The following is a 17,142-nucleotide window of genomic DNA, read 5'->3' as shown; positions in this document are numbered from 1 at the left end:
AAGGGGAGAGTCCTAAAGGGGGAAGGCACCTCCGAGGTGCCTTGGGGAGGATGGACTCCTCCCCCCTCTTAGCCGCACCCCTTCCTTGGAGGAAGGGGCAAGGCTGCGCCTCCCCCCTCTCCCTTGCCCCTATATATAGTGGAGGGGAGGGAGGGCATCCATAGCTGAGCCCTTGGCGCCTCCCTCCCTCCTGTGACACCTCCTCCTCTCCCATAGGTGCTTGGCGAAGCCCTGCAGGATTGCCACGCTCCTCCATCACCACCACGCTGTTGTGCTGCTGCTGGATGGAGTCTTCCTCAACCTCTCCCTCTCTCCTTGCTGGATCAAGGCGTGGGAGACATCGTCGAGCTGTACGTGTGTTGAACGCGGAGGTGCCGTCCGTTCGGCACTAGGATCATCGGTGATCTGAATCACGACGAGTACGACTCCATCAACCCCGTTCACTTGAACGCTTCCGCTTAGCGATCTACAAGGGTATGTAGATGCACTCTCCTTCCCCTCGTTGCTAGTCTCTCCATAGATAGATCTTGGTGACACGTAGGAAAATTTTGAATTTCTGCTACGTTCCCCAATAGTGGCATCATGAGCTAGGTCTATTGCGTAGATTCTTTGCACGAGTAGAACACAAAGTAGTTGTGGGCGTCGATATTGTTCAATATGCTTGCCGTTACTAGTCTTATCTTGATTCGGCGGCATCGTGGGATGAAGCGGCCCGGACCAACCTTACACGTACGCTTACGTGAGACCGGTTCCACCGACAAACATGCACTAGTTGCATAAGGTGGCTGGCGGGTGTCTGTCTCTCCCACTTTAGTCGGATCGGATTCGATGAAAAGGGTCCTTATGAAGGGTAAATAGCAATTGGCATATCACGTTGTGGTTCATGCGTAGGTAAGAAACGTTCTTGCTAGAAACCCATAGCAGCCACGTAAAACATGCAAACAACAATTAGAGGACGTCTAACTTGTTTTTGCAGGGTATGCTATGTGATGTGATATGGCCAAAAAGGATGTGATGAATGATATATGTGATGTATGAGATTGATCATGTTCTTGTAATAGGAATCACGACTTGCATGTCGATGAGTATGACAACCGGCAGGAGCCATAGGAGTTGTCTTTATTTATTTGTGACCTGCGTGTCAACTTAAACGTCATGTAATTACTTTACTTTATTACTAACCATTAGCCATAGTAGTAGAAGTAATAGTTGGCGAGGCAACTTCATGAAGACACGATGATGGAGATCATGATGATGGAGATCATGGTGTCATGCCGGTGACGATGATGATCATGGAGCCCCGAAGATGGAGATCAAAAGGAGCAAAGTGATGATGGCCATATCATGTCACTATTTGATTGCATGTGATGTTTATCATGTTTATACATCTTATTTGCTTAGAACGACGGTAGTAAATAAGATGATCCCTTACAACAATTTCAAGAAGTGTTCTCCCCTAACTGTGCACCGTTGCGACAGTTCGTGTTTCGAAGCACCACGTGATGATCGGGTGTTAGATTCTAACGTTCACATACAACGGGTGTAAGACAGATTTACACACGCGAAACACTTAGGGTTAACTTGACGAGCCTAGCATGTACAGACATGGCCTCGGAACACGGAGACCGAAAGGTCGAGCATGAGTCGTATAGAAGATACGATCAACATGAAGATGTTCACCGATGATGACTAGTCCGTCTCACGTGATGATCGGACACGGCCTAGTTTGACGCGGATCATGTAATCACTTAGATGACTAGAGGGATGTCTATCTGAGTGGGAGTTCATAAGATGAACTTAATTATCCTGAACATAGCCAAAAGGATTTTGCAAATTATGTCGTAGCTCACGCTATAGTTCTACTGTTTAGATATGTTCCTAGAGAAAAATTAGTTGAAAGTTGATAGTAGCAATTATGCGGACTAGGTCCGTAAACTGAGGATTGTCCTCATTGCTTCATAGAAGGCTTATGTCCTTAATGCACCGCTCAGTGTGCTGAACCTCGAACGTTGTCTGTGGTTGTTGCGAACATCTGACATACACGTTTTGATAACTACGTGATAGTTCAGTTAAATGGTTTAGAGTTGAGGCACCAAAGACGTTTTTGAAACGTCGCGAAACATATGAGATGTTTTGAGGGCTGAAATTGGGATTTCAGGCTCGTGCCCATGTCAAGAGGTATAAGACCTCCGATGACTTTCTTAACCTGCAAACTAAGGAGAAAAGCTCAATTGTTGAGCTTGTGCTCAGATTGTCTGAGTACAACAATCATTTGAATCAAGTGGGAGTTGATCTTCCAGATAAGACAGTGATGGTTCTCCAAAGTCATTGCCACCAAGCTGTTAGAGCTTCGTGATGAACTATAACATATCAGGGATATATATGATGATCCTTGAGGTATTCGCGATGTTTGACACCGCGAAAGTAGAAATCAAGAAGGAGCATCAATTGTTGATGGTTGGTGAAACCACTAGTTTCAAGAAGGGCAAGGGCAAGAAGGGATACTTCATGAAACGGCAAATCAGCTGCTGCTCTAGTGAAGAAACCCAAGGTAAAACCCAAACCCGAGACTAAGTGCTTCTGTAATAAGGGGAACAACCACTAGAGCAGAATTACCCTAGATACTTGGTGGATAAGAAGGCTGGCAAGGTGGATAGAAGTATATTGCATATACATTGTGTTAATGTGTACTTTGCTAGTACTCCTAGTAGCACCAGGGTATTAGATACCGGTTCGGTTGCTAAGTGTTAGTAACTCGAAACAAAAGGCTACGGAATAAACGGAGACTAGCTAAAGGTGAGCTGACGATATGTGTTGGAAGTTTTTCCAAGCTTGATATGATCAAGCATCGCACGCACCCTCTACCAAAGAGATTGGTGTTAAACCTAAATAATTGTTATTTGGTGTTTGCGTTGAGCATAGACATGATTGGATTACGTCTATCGCAATACGGTTATTCATTTAAGGAGAATAATGGTTACTCTGTTTATTTGAATAATACCTTCAATGGTCTTACACCTAAAATGAATGGTTTATTAAATCTCGATCGTAGTGATACACATGTTCATGCCAAAAGATAGTAATGATAGTACCACCTACTTGTGGCACTGCCACGTAAGTCATATCGATATAAAACGCATGAAGAAGCTCCATATTGATGGATCTTTGGGCTCACTCGTTTTTGAAAAGTTTGAGACATGCGAACCATGTCTATTGGTGTATATGCATGAAGAAACTCCATGCAAATGGACCGTTTTGACTCACTTGATTTTGAATCACTTGGGACATGCAAATCATACCACATGGGCAAGATGACTGAAAAGCCTCGTTTTTAGTAAGATGGAACAAGATAGCAACTTGTTGGAAGTAATACATTTTGATGTGTACAGTCCAATGAGTGCTGAGGCATGTAGTGGATATTGTTATGTTCTTACTTCACAGATAATTTGAGTGGATGTTGAGTACATTTACTTGATGAATCATGAGTCTGAATTATTGAAAAGTTCAAGTAATTTCAGGGTGAAGTTGAAAGATCGTCGTGACAAGAGGATAAAATATCTATGATATGATCATAGAGATGAATATCTGAATTACGAGTTTGGCACAGAATTAAGACATTGTGGAAATTGTTTCACAACTAATACAGCCTGGAACACCATAGTGTGATGGTGTGTCCGAACATCATAACTGCACCCTATTGGATATGGTGCATACCATGATGTCTCTTATCGAGTTACCACTATCGTTCATGGGTTAGGCATTAGAGACAACCACATTCACTTTAAATAGGGCACCACATAATTTCATTGAGACGACACCGTATGAACTATGGTTTGGAGAAACCTAAGTTGCATTTTTTTAAAAGTTTGGGGCTGCGACGCTTATGTGAAAAAGTTTCAGGCTGATAAGCTCGAACCCAAAGCGGATAAATGCATCTTCATAGGACACCCAAAACAGTTGGGTATACCTCCTGTCTCAGATTCGAAAGCAATAAGGGATTGTTTCTAGAATCGGGTCTTTTCTCGAGGAAAAGTTTCTCTCGAAAGAATTGAGTGGGAGGATGGTGAAGACTTGATGAGGTTATTGAACCGTCTCTTCAACAAGTGTGTAGCAGGGCACAGGAAGTTGTTCCTGTGGCACGTACACCAACTGAAGTGGAAGATTATGATAGTGATCATGAAACTTCGGATCAAGTCACTCCCAAACCTCGTGGGATGACAAGGATGCGTACTACTTCAGAGTGGTACGTAATCCTGTCTTGGAAGTCATGTTGCTAGACAACAATGAACCTACGAGCTATGGAGAAATGATGGTGGGCCCGGATTCCGATAAATGGCTCGAGGCCATAAAATCCGAGAGAGGATCCATGTATGAAAACAAAGTGTAGACTTTGGCGGAACAGCTCGATGGTCGTAAGGCTGTTGAGTACAGATGGATTTTAAAAGGAAGACGGACAATGATGGTAAATGTCACCATTAAGAAAGCTCGACTTGTCATTAAGATGTTTTCTGACAAGTTCAAGGAGTTGACTACGATGAGACTTTCTCACTCGTAGCGATGCTAAGAGTCTGTTGGAATTATATTAGCAATTACTGCATTATTTATGAAATCTTGCAGATAGGATGTCAAAACATTGTTTCCTCGATGATTCTTGAGGAAAGGTTGTATGTGATACAACCGGAAGGTTTTGTCTATCCTGAAATATGCTAATAAGTATGCAAAGCTCCAGCAATCCTTCTGAGGACTGGAGTGAGCATATCGGAGTTGGAATGTATGCTTTGATGATGATCAAAGATTTTGGGTGTATACAAAGTTTATGAGAAACTTGTATTTCCAAAGAAGTGAGTGGGAGCACTATAGAATTTCTGATGAGTATATGTTGTTGACATATTAATGATCAGAAATGACGTAGAATTTCTGGAAAGCATATAGGGTTATTTTGAAAGTGTTTTTCAATGGAAAGCCTGGATTAAGCTGCTTGAGCATTGAGCATCAAGATCTATAAGGATAGATCAAAACGCTTAATGGTACTTTCAAATGAGCACATACCTTGACATGATCTTGAAGGTGTTCAAGATGGACCAGTCAAAGAAGGAGTTCTTGCCTGAGTTGTAAGGTACAAAGTTAAGACTTAAAGCTCGACCACGGCAGAATAGAGAGAAAGGACGAAGGTCGTCCCCTATGCTTGAGACGTAGGCTCTTCAGTATGCTATGATGTGTACCGCACCTGAAGTGTGCCTTGCCATGAGTCAGTCAAGGGGTACAAGAGTGATCCATGAATGGATCACAGGACAGCGGTCAAAGTTATCCTTAGTAACTAGTGGACTAAGGAATTTTCTCGATTATGGAGGTGGTAAAAGAGTTCGTCGTAAAGGTTACGACGATGCAAGCTTGACACCTATCCGGATAGCTCTGAGTAGAGATACCGGATACGTATAATGGAGCAACAATTTAGAATAGCTCCAAGTAGAACAGTTATTTGGAATAGCTCCAAATAGAACGTGGTAGCTGCATCTAGGAGATGACATAGAGATTTGTAAAGCACACACGGATCTGAAAGGTTCAGACCCGTTGACTAAAACCTCTCTCACAAGCAGAACATGACTAAACCCCAGATCTCATTGAGTCTTGATCACATGATGATGTGAACTAGTTTAGTGACACTAGTAAACTCTTTGGATGTTGGTCACATGGTGATGTGACCTGTCAGTGTTAATCACATGGTGATGTGAACTAGATTATTGACTCTAGTGCAAGTGGGAGACTGTTGGAAATATGCCCTAGAGGCAATAATAAATTGATTATTATTATATTTCCTTGTTCATGATAATCGTTTATTATCCATGCTAGAATTGTATTGATAGGAAACTCAGATACATGTGTGGATACATAGACAACACCATGTCCCTAGTAAGCCTCTAGTTGACTAGCTCGTTAATCAATAGATGGTTACGGTTTCCTGACCATGGACATTGGATGTCGTTGATAACGGGATCACATCATTAGGAGAATGATGTGATGGACAAGACCCAATCCTAAGCCTAGCACAAGATCATGTAGTTCGTATGCTAAAGCTTTTCTAATGTCAAGTATCATTTCCTTAGACCATGAGATTGTGCAACTCCCGGATACCGTAGGAGTGCTTTGGGTGTGCCAAACGTCACAACGTAACTGGGTGGCTATAAAGGTACACTACGGGTATCTCTGAAAGTGTCTGTTGGGTTGGCACGAATCGAGATTGGGATTTTGCCACTCCGTGTAAACGAAGAGATATCTCTGGGCCCACTCGGTAGGACATCATCATAATGTGCACAATGTGACCAAGGGGTTGATCACGGGATGATGTGTTACGGAACGAGTAAAGAGACTTGCCGGTAACGAGATTGAACAAGGTATCGGTATACCGACGATCGAATCTCGGGCAAGTACCATACCGCTAGACAAAGGGAATTGTATACGGGATCGATTGAGTCCTTGACATCGTGGTTCATCCGATGAGATCATCGTGGAACATGTGGGAGCCAACATGGGTATCTAGATCCCGCTGTTGGTTATTGACCGGAGAGCGTCTCGGTCATGTCTGCATGTCTCCCGAACCCGTAGGGTCTACACACTTAAGGTTCGATGACGCTAGGGTTATAAAGGAAGTTTGTATGTGGTTACTGAATGTTGTTCGGAGTCCCGGATGAGATCCCGGACGTCACGAGGAGTTCCGGAATGGTCCGGAGGTAAAGATTTATATATAGGAAGTCCTGTTTCGGCCATCGGGACAAGTTTCGGGGTCATCGGTATTGTACCGGGACCACCGGAAGGGTCCCGGGGGCCCACCGGGTGGGGCCACCTGCCCCGGGGGCCACATGGGCTGTAGGGGGTGCGCCTTGGCCTACATGGGCCAAGGGCACCAGCCCCTAGAGGCCCATGCGCCAAGAGTGGAGGAAAAGGGGAGAGTCCTAAAGGGGGAAGGCACCTCCGAGGTGCCTTGGGGAGGATGGACTCCTCCCCCCCTCTTAGCCGCACCCCTTCCTTGGAGGAAGGGGCAAGGCTGCGCCTCCCCCCTCTCCCTTGCCCCTATATATAGTGGAGGGGAGGGAGGGCATCCATAGCTGAGCCCTTGGCGCCTCCCTCCCTCCCGTGACACCTCCTCCTCTCCCGTAGGTGCTTGGCGAAGCCCTGCAGGATTGCCACGCTCCTCCATCACCACCACGCCGTTGTGCTGCTGCTGGATGGAGTCTTCCTCAACCTCTCCCTCTCTCCTTGCTGGATCAAGGCGTGGGAGACATCGTCGAGCTGTACGTGTGTTGAACGCGGAGGTGCCGTCCGTTCGGCACTAGGATCATCGGTGATCTGAATCACGACGAGTACGACTCCATCAAACCCGTTCACTTGAACGCTTCCGCTTAGCGATCTAAAAGGGTATGTAGATGCACTCTCCTTCCCCTCGTTGCTAGTCTCTACATAGATAGATCTTGGTGACACGTAGGAAAATTTTGAATTTCTGCTACGTTCCCCAACATCACCAAGATCCATCTATGAGTTCATCTAAGCAACGAGTCAAGGGAGTGAGTTTGCATCTACATACCACTTGTAGATCGAGTGCGGAAGCGTTCAAGGGGTTGGTGATGATGGAGTCGTACTCGACGTGATTCGGATCACCGATGACCAAGTGCTGAACGGACAGCACCTCCGCGTTCAACACACGTACGGTACGGGCGACGTCTCCTCCGTCTTGATCCAGCAAGGAGGAAGGAGAGGTTGAGGAAGACAGCTCCAACGGCAGCATGACGACGTGGTGTTGTTGGTGCAGTAGTGCTCCGACAGAGCTTCGCCAAGCACGTATGGAGGAGGAGAGGTGTTGGGGAGGGGAGGGGCTGCGCCTTGGCTTGTCTGTTGCAGCCCTCCCCTCACCCCTCTATATATAGGAGGAGAGGGGCAAGGGGGCCGGCCCTCTAGGGGAAACCTTAGAGGGGGGGCGGCGGCCAAAGGGAGAGGGAAAAGGGGTGGGCTTGCCCCCCAAGCTAGGGGGGCGCCCCCTTTAGGGTTTCCCCTCCCCTTGCCCTAGCCGCATGGGCCTAGGTGGGGAGGCGCGCCCAGCCCACTAGGGGCTGGCTCCCTCTCCCACACAGCCCATGTGGCCCCCCGGGAGGGGTGGCCCCACCCGGTGGACCCCCGGAACCCTTCCGGTGGCCCCGGTACAATACCGGTATGCCACCGAAACTTTCCGGTGTCCATTTAACCACTTTCCTTATATAAATCTTTACCTCCGGACCATTCTGGAACTCCTCATGACGTCCGGGATCTCATCCGGGACTCCGAACAACATTCGGTAATCACATACTTGTCTTCCTGATAACCCTAGCGTCACCGAACCTTAAGTGTGTAGACCCTACGGGTTCGGGAGACATGCAGACATGACCGAGACGACCTCAGGTCAATAACCAACAGCGGGATCTGGATACCCATGTTGGCTCCCACATGCTCCTCGATGTTGTCATCGGATGAACCACGATGTCGAGGATTCGATCAAACCCCGTATTCAATTCCCTTTGTCAATCGGTACGTTACATGCCCGAGACTCGATCGTCGGTATCCCAATACCTCGTTCAGTCTCGTTACCGGCAAGTCACTTTACTCGTACCGCAATGCATGATCCCGTGATCAAACACTTGGTCACTTTGAGCTCATTGTGATGATGCATTACCGAGTGGGCCCAGAGATACCTCTCCGTCATACGGAGTGACAAATCCCAGTCTCGATCCGTGTCAACCCAACAGACACTTTCGGAGATACCTGTAATGCACCTTTATAGTCACCCAGTTACGTTGTGACGTTTGGTACACCCAAAGCACTCCTACGGTATCCGGGAGTTACACGATCTCATGGTCTAAGGAAGAGATACTTGACATTGGAAAAGCTCTAGCAAACGAACTAACCGACCTTTGTGCTATGCTTAGGATTGGGTCTTGTCCTCACATCATTCTCCTAATGATGTGATCCCGTTATCAACGACATCCAATGTCCATAGCCAGGAAACCATGACTATCTGTTGATCACAACAAGCTAGTCAACTAGAGGCTCACTAGGGACATATTGTGGTCTATGTATTCACACGTGTATTACGATTTCCGGATAATACAATTATAGCATGAATAAAAGACTATTATCATGAACAAAGAAATATAATAATAACACTTTTATTATTGCCTCTAGGGCATATTTCCAACAGTCTCCCACTTGCACTAGAGTCAATAATCTAGTTACATTGTGATGAATCGAACACCCATAGAGTTCTGGTGTTGATCATGTTTCGCTCGCGAGAGAGGTTTAGTCAACGGATCTGCGACATTCAGATCCGTATGTACTTTGCAAATTTCTATGTCTCCATCTTGAACATTCTCACGGATGGAGTTGAAACGACGCTTGATGTGCCTGGTCTTCTTGTGAAATCTGGACTCCTTCGCAAGGACAATAGCTCCAGTATTGTCACAGAAAAGTTTGATCGGCCCCGACGCATTGGGTATGACTCCTAGGTCAGTGATGAACTCCTTCACCCAAATAGCTTCATGCGCTGCCTCCGAGGCTGCCATGTACTCCGCTTCACATGTAGATCCCGCCACGACGCTCTGCTTGCAGCTGCACCAGCTTATTGCTCCACCATTCAACATATACACGTATCCGGTTTGTGACTTAGAGTCATCCAGATCTGTGTCAAAGCTAGCATCGACGTAACCCTTTATGACGAGCTCTTCGTCACCTCCATAAACGGGAAACATGTCCTTTGTCCTTTTCAGGTACTTCAGGATATTCTTGACCGCTGTCTTGTGTTCCTTGCCGGGATTACTTTGGTACCTTCCTACCAAACTTACGGCAAGGTTTACATCAGGTCTGGTACACAGCATGGCATACATAATAGATCCTATGGCTGAAGCATAGGGGATGACACTCATCTCTTCTATATCTTTTGCCGTGGTCGGGCATTGAGCTGAGCTCAATCTCACACCTTGCAATATAGGCAAGAACCCCTTCTTGGACTGATCCATTTTGAACTTCTTCAAAATTTTATCAAGGTATGTGCTTTGTGAAAGACCTATGAGGCGTCTCGATCTATTTCTATAGATCTTAATGCCTAATATGTAAGCAGCTTCTCCAAGGTCCTTCATTGAAAAACACTTATTCAGGTAGGCCTTAATGTTGTCCAAAAGTTCCATATCATTTCCCATCAAGAGTATGTCATCTACATATAATATGAGAAATGCTACACAGCTCCCACTCACTTTCTTGTAAACGCAGGCTTCTCCATAAGTCTGCATAAACCCAAACGCTTTGATCATCTCATCAAAGCGAATATTCCAACTCCGAGATGCTTGCACCAGCCCATAAATGGATCGCTGGAGCTTGCATACTTTGTTAGCGTTCTTAGGATCGACAAAACCTTCTGGCTGCATCATATACAGTTCTTCCTTAAGATAACCGTTAAGGAATGCCGTTTTGACGTCCATCTGCCATATCTCATAATCATAGTATGCGACAATTGCTAACATGATTCAGACGGACTTAAGCTTCGCTACGGGAGAGAAAGTCTCATCGTAGTCAATCCCTTGAACTTGCCGATAACCCTTAGCGACAAGTCGAGCTTTATAGATGGTGACATTACCATCCGCGTCCGTCTTCTTCTTAAAGATCCATTTGTTTTCTATCGCTCGCCGATCATCGGGCAAGTCAGTCAAAGTCCATACTTTGTTTTCTTACATGGATTCTATCTCGGATTTCATGGCTTCTAGCCATTTGTTGGAATCTGGGCCCGCCATCACTTCTTCATAGTTCGAAGGTTCACCGTTGTCTAACAACATGATTTCCAGGACAGGGTTGCCGTACCACTCTGGTGCGGAACGTGTCCTTGTGGACCTACGAAGTTCAGTAGCAACTTGATCTGAAGTACCTTGATCATCATCATTATTTTCCTCTTCAGTTGGTGTAGGCATCACAGGAACATTTTCTTGAGTTGCACTACTTTCCCATTCAAGAGGTAGTACTTCATCGAGTTCTACTTTCCTCCCACTTACTTCTTTCGAGAGAAACTCTTTTTCTAGAAAGGATCCGTTCTTGGCAACAAAGATCTTGCCCTCGGATCTTAAGTAGAAGGTATACCCAATGGTTTCTTTAGGGTATCCTATGAAGACACATTTTTCCGACTTGGGTTCGAGCTTTTCAGGTTGAAGTTTCTTGACATAAGCATCGCATCCCCAAACTTTTAGAAACGACAGCTTAGGTTTCTTCCCAAACCACAATTCATACGGTGTCGTCTCAATGGATTTAGACGGTGCCCTATTTAAAGTGAATGTAGCTGTCTCTAGAGCGTATCCCAAAATGATAGTGGTAAATCGGTAAGAGACATCATAGATCGCACCATATCTAATAGAGTGCGATTACGACGTTCGGACACACCGTTACGCTGAGGTGTTCCAAGCGGCGTTAGTTGTGAAATGATTCCACATTTCCTTAAGTGTGTACCAAATTCATGACTTAAGTATTCTCCTCCACGATCTGATCGTAGGAATTTTATCTTTCGGTCACGTTGATTCTCTACCTCATTCTGAAATTCCTTGAACTTTTCAAAGGTCTCAGACTTGTGTTTCATTAAGTAGACATACCCATATCTACTCAAGTCATCAGTGAGAGTGAGAACATAACGATATCCTCCGCGAGCCTCAACGCTCATTGGACCGCACACATCGGTATGTATGATTTCCAACAAGTTGGTTGCTCGCTCCATTGTTCCGGAGAACGGAGTCTTGGTCATCTTGCCAATGAGGCATGGTTCGCATGTGTCAAACGATTCATAATCGAGAGCCTCCAAAAGTCCATCAGCATGGAGTTTCTTCATGCGCTTGACACCAATGTGACCAAGGCGGCAGTGCCACAAGTATGTGGGACTATCGTTATCAACTTTACATCTTTTGGTATTCACACTATGAATATGTGTAACATTACGCTCGAGATTCATTATGAATAAACCATTGACCATAGGGGCATGACCATAAAACATATCTCTCATATAAATAGAACAACCATTATTCTCGGATTTAAATGAGTAGCCATCTCGTATCAAACGAGATCCAGATACAATGTTCATGCTCAAACTTGGCACCAAATAACAATTATTAAGGTTCAAAACTAATCCCGTAGGTAAATGTAGAGGTAGCGTGCCGACGGCGATCACATCGACTCTGGAACCATTCCCGACGCGCATCGTCACCTCGTCCTTCGCCAGTCTCCGCTTATTCCGCAGCTCCTGCTGTGAGTTACAGATATGAGCAACGGCACCGGTATCAAATACCCAGGAGTTACTACGAGTACTGGTAAGGTACACATCAATTACACGTATATCGAATATACCTTTAGTGTTGCCGGCCTTCTTATCCGCTAAGTATTTGGGGCAGTTCCGCTTCCAGTGACCCTTCCCCTTCCAATAAAAGCACTCAGTCTCAGGCTTGGGTCCATTCTTTGACTTCTTCCCGGCAACTGGCTTACCGGGCGCGGCAACCTCCTTGCCGTCCTTCTTGAAGTTCTTCTTACCCTTGCCCTTCTTGAACTTAGTGGTCTTATTGACCATCAACACTTGATGTTCTTTCTTGATTTCAACCTCTGCTGACTTCAGCATAGAAAATACTTCAGGAATGGTCTTTACCATCCCCTGCATATTGTAGTTCATCACAAAGCTCTTGTAGCTTGGTGGGAGCGACTGAAGGATTCTGTCAATGACTGCCTCATCAGGGGGGTTAATATTCAGCTGGGTCATACGGTTGTGCAACCCAGACATCTTGAGTATGTGCTCACTGACAGAACTATTTTCCTCCATCTTACAACTATAGAACTTGTCGGAGATGTCATATCTCTCGACCCGGGCGTGAGCTTGGAAAACTAGTTTCAGCTCTTCGAACATCTCATATGCTCCGTGATGCTCAAAACGCTTTTGGAGCCCTGGTTCTAAGCTGTAAAGCATGCCGCACTGAATGAGGGAGTAATCATCAGCACGAGACTGCCAAGCATTCATAATGTCTTGGTTCTCTGGGACGGGAGCGTCACCTAGCGGTCCTTCTAGGACATATTGTTTCCTGGTAGCTATGAGGATGATCCTCGGGTTCCGGACCCAGTCCGTATAGTTGCTGCCATCATCTTTCAGGTTGGTTTTCTCTAGGAACGCGTTGAAGTTCAAGTTGACATGAGCGTTGGCCATTTGATCTACAAGACATATTTGCAAAAGGTTTTAGACTAAGTTCATGATAATTGAGTTCATCTAATCAAATTATTGAATGAACTCCCACTCAGATTTTACATCCCTCTAGTCATCTAAGTGTTACACGATCCGAGTCGACTAGGCCGTGTCCGATCATCACGTGAGACGGACTAGTCATCGTCGGTAAACATTCTCATGTTGATCGTATCTTCCATACGACTCGTGTTCGACCTTTCGGTCTCCGTGTTCCGAGGCCATGTCTGTACATGCTAGGCTCGTCAAGTTAACCCTAAGTGTTTTGCATCTGCAAAACTGTCTTACACCTGTTGTATGTGAACGTAAGGATCTATCACACCCGATCATCACGTGGTGCTTCGAAACGACGAACTTTAGCAACGGTGCACAGTTAGGGGAGAACACTTCTTGAAATTGTTGTAAGGGATCATCTTATTTACTACCGTCGTTCTAAGTAAACAAGATGCATAAAACATAATAAACATCACATGCAATTATATAAAGTAGTGACATGATATGGCCAATATCATATAGCTCCTTTGATCTTCATCTTCGGGGCTCCATGATCATCTTGTCACCGGCATGACACCATGATCTCCATCATCATGATCTCCATCATCGTGTCTTCATGAAGTTGTCACGCCAACGACTACTTCTACTTCTATGACTAACGCGTTTAGCAATAAAGTAAAGTAGTTTACATGGCGTTCTTCAATGACACGCAGGTCATACAAAAAATAAAGACAACTCCTATGGCTCCTGCCGGTTGTCATACTCATCGACATGCAAGTCGTGATTCCTATTACAAGAACATGATCTCATACATCACAATATATCATTCATCATTCATCACAACTTCTGGCCATATCACATCACATGACAATTGCTGCAAAAACAAGTTAGACGTCCTCTAATTGTTGTTGCATCTTTTACGTGGCTGCAATTGGGTTCTAGCAAGAACGTTTTCTTACCTACGAATAACCACAACGTGATCTTGTCAACTTCTATTTACCCTTCATAAGGACCCTTGTCATCGAATCCACTTCAACTAAAGTGGGCGAGACAGACACCCGCCAGCCACCTTATGCAACTAGTGCATGTTAGTCGGTGGAACCGGTCTCACGTAAGCGTACGTGTAAGGTTGGTCCGGGCCGCTTCATCCCACAATACCGCTGAAGCAAGATAAGACTAGTAGTGGCAAGCAAGTTGACAAGATCTACGCCCACAACAAAATTGTGTTCTACTCGTGCAAAGAGAACTACGCATAGACCTAGCTCATGATGCCACTGTTGGGGAACGTTGCAGAAAATTAAAAATTTTCCTATGGTTTCACCAAGATCCATCTATGAGCTCATCTAAGAAACGAGTCAAGGGAGTGAGTTTGCATCTACATACCACTTGTAGATCGAGTGCAGAAGCGTTCAAGGGGTTGGTGATGATGGAGTCGTACTCGACGTGATTCGGATCACCGATGACCAAGTGCTGAACGGACAGCACCTCCGCGTTCAACACACGTACGGTACGGGCGACGTCTCCTCCGTCTTGATCCAGCAAGGAGGAAGGAGAGGTTGAGGAAGACAGCTCCAACGGCAGCACGACGGCGTGGTATTGTTGGTGCAGCAGTGCTCCGACAGAGCTTCGCCAAGCACGTACGGAGGAGGAGAGGTGTTGGGGAGGGGAGGGGCTGCGCCTTGGCTTGTCTGTTGCAGCCCTCCCCTCACCCCTCTATATATAGGAGGAGAGGGGCAAGGGGGCCGGCCCTCTAGGGGAAACCCTAGAGGGGGGGCGGCGGCCAAAGGGAGAGGGAAAAGGGGTGGCTTGCCCCCCAAGCTAGGGGGGCGCCCCCTTTAGGGTTTCCCCTCCCCTTGCCCTAGCCGCATGGGCCTAGGTGGGGAGGCGCGCCCAGCCCACTAGGGGCTGGCTCCCTCTCCCACACAGCCCATGTGGCCCCCCCGGGAGGGGTGGCCCCACCCGGTGGACCCCCGGAACCCTTCCGGTGGCCCCAGTACAATACCGGTATGCCACCGAAACTTTCCGGTGTCCGTTTAACCACTTTCCTTATATAAATCTTTACCTCCGGACCATTCTGGAACTCCTCGTGACGTCCGGGATCTCATCCGGGACTCCGAACAACACTCAGTAATCACATACTCGTCTTCCTGATAACCCTAGCGTCACCGAACCTTAAGTGTGTAGACCCTACGGGTTCGGGAGACATGCAGACATGACCGAGACGACCTCAGGTCAATAACCAGCAGCGGGATCTGGATACCCATGTTGGCTCCCACATGCTCCTCGATGTTGTCATCGGATGAACCACGATGTCGAGGATTCGATCAAACCCCGTATTCAATTCCCTTTGTCAATCGGTATGTTACATGCCCGAGACTCGATCGTCGGTATCCCAATACCTCGTTCAGTCTTGTTACCGGCAAGTCACTTTACTCGTACCGCAATGCATGATCCCGTGATCAAACACTTGGTCACTTTGAGCTCATTGTGATGATGCATTACCGAGTGGGCCCAGAGATACCTCTCCGTCATACGGAGTGACAAATCCCAGTCTCGATCCATGTCAACCCAACAAACACTTTCGGAGATACCTGTAATGCACCTTTATAGTCACCCAGTTACGTTGTGACGTTTGGTACACCCAAAGCACTCCTACGGTATCCGGGAGTTACACGATCTCATGGTCTAAGGAAGAGATACTTGACATTGGAAAAGCTCTAGCAAACGAACTAACCGACCTTTGTGCTATGCTTAGGATTGGGTCTTGTCCATCACATCATTCTCCTAATGATGTGATCCCGTTATCAACGACATCCAATGTCCATAGCCAGGAAACCATGACTATCTGTTGATCACAACGAGCTAGTCAACTAGAGGCTCACTAGGGACATATTGTGGTCTATGTATTCACACGTGTATTATGATTTCCGGATAATACAGTTATAGCATGAATAAAAGACTATTATCATGAACAAAGAAATATAATAATAACACTTTTATTATTGCCTCTAGGGCATATTTCCAACATCTCTGGGCCCACTCGGTAATGCATCATCATAATGAGCTCAAGGTGACCAAGGTGTTGTCCACGGGATCATGCATTACGGTACGAGTAAAGTGACTTGCCGGTAACGAGACTGAACAAGGTATTGGGATACCGACGATCGAGTCTCGGGCAAGTAACGTACCGATTGACAAAGGGAATTGCATACGGGATTTGATCGAATCCTCGACATCGTGGTTCAACCGATGAAATCATCGAGGAGCATGTGGGAGCCAACATGGGTATCCAGATCCCGCTGTTGGTTATTGCTCGAGAGTCGTCTCGGTCATGTCTGTGTGTCTCCCGAACCCGTAGGGTCTACACACTTAAGGTTCGGTGACGCTAGGGTTGTATGAATATGAGTATGCAGCATACCGAATGTTGTTCGGAGTCCCGGATGAGATCCCGGACGTCACGAGGAGTTTCGGAATGGTCCGGAGGTAAAGAATAATATATAGGAAGTGGTATTTCGGCCATCGGGAAAGTTTCGGGGTCTCCTGGTAATGTACCGGGACCACCGGAAGGGTCCCGGGGGTCCACCGGGTGGGGCCACCCATCCCGGAGGGCCCCATGGGCTGAGGTGGGAGGGGAGCCAGCCCATAGTGGGCTGGTGCGCCCCCCTAGGCCCACCCCTGCGCCTAGGGTTGAAACCCTAGGGTGGGGGGGGGGGGCGCACCACATGCCTTGGGGGGCACTCCTCCCCCCTTGGCCGCCGCCCCCTTGGGAGATCCAATCTCCCAGGGCCGGCGCCCCCCCTGGGGGCCTATATAAAGGAGGGCAAGGGGGAGGGCAGCCGCACCCTTGTGCTTGGCGCCTCCCTCCCCCTGCTACACCTCGT

Source organism: Triticum aestivum, chromosome 2B (genome assembly GCF_018294505.1).
Source record: "Triticum aestivum cultivar Chinese Spring chromosome 2B, IWGSC CS RefSeq v2.1, whole genome shotgun sequence".
NCBI classification, from domain to species: Eukaryota; Viridiplantae; Streptophyta; class Magnoliopsida; order Poales; family Poaceae; genus Triticum; species Triticum aestivum.
Note: the sequence above shows the minus strand (reverse complement) of the source record.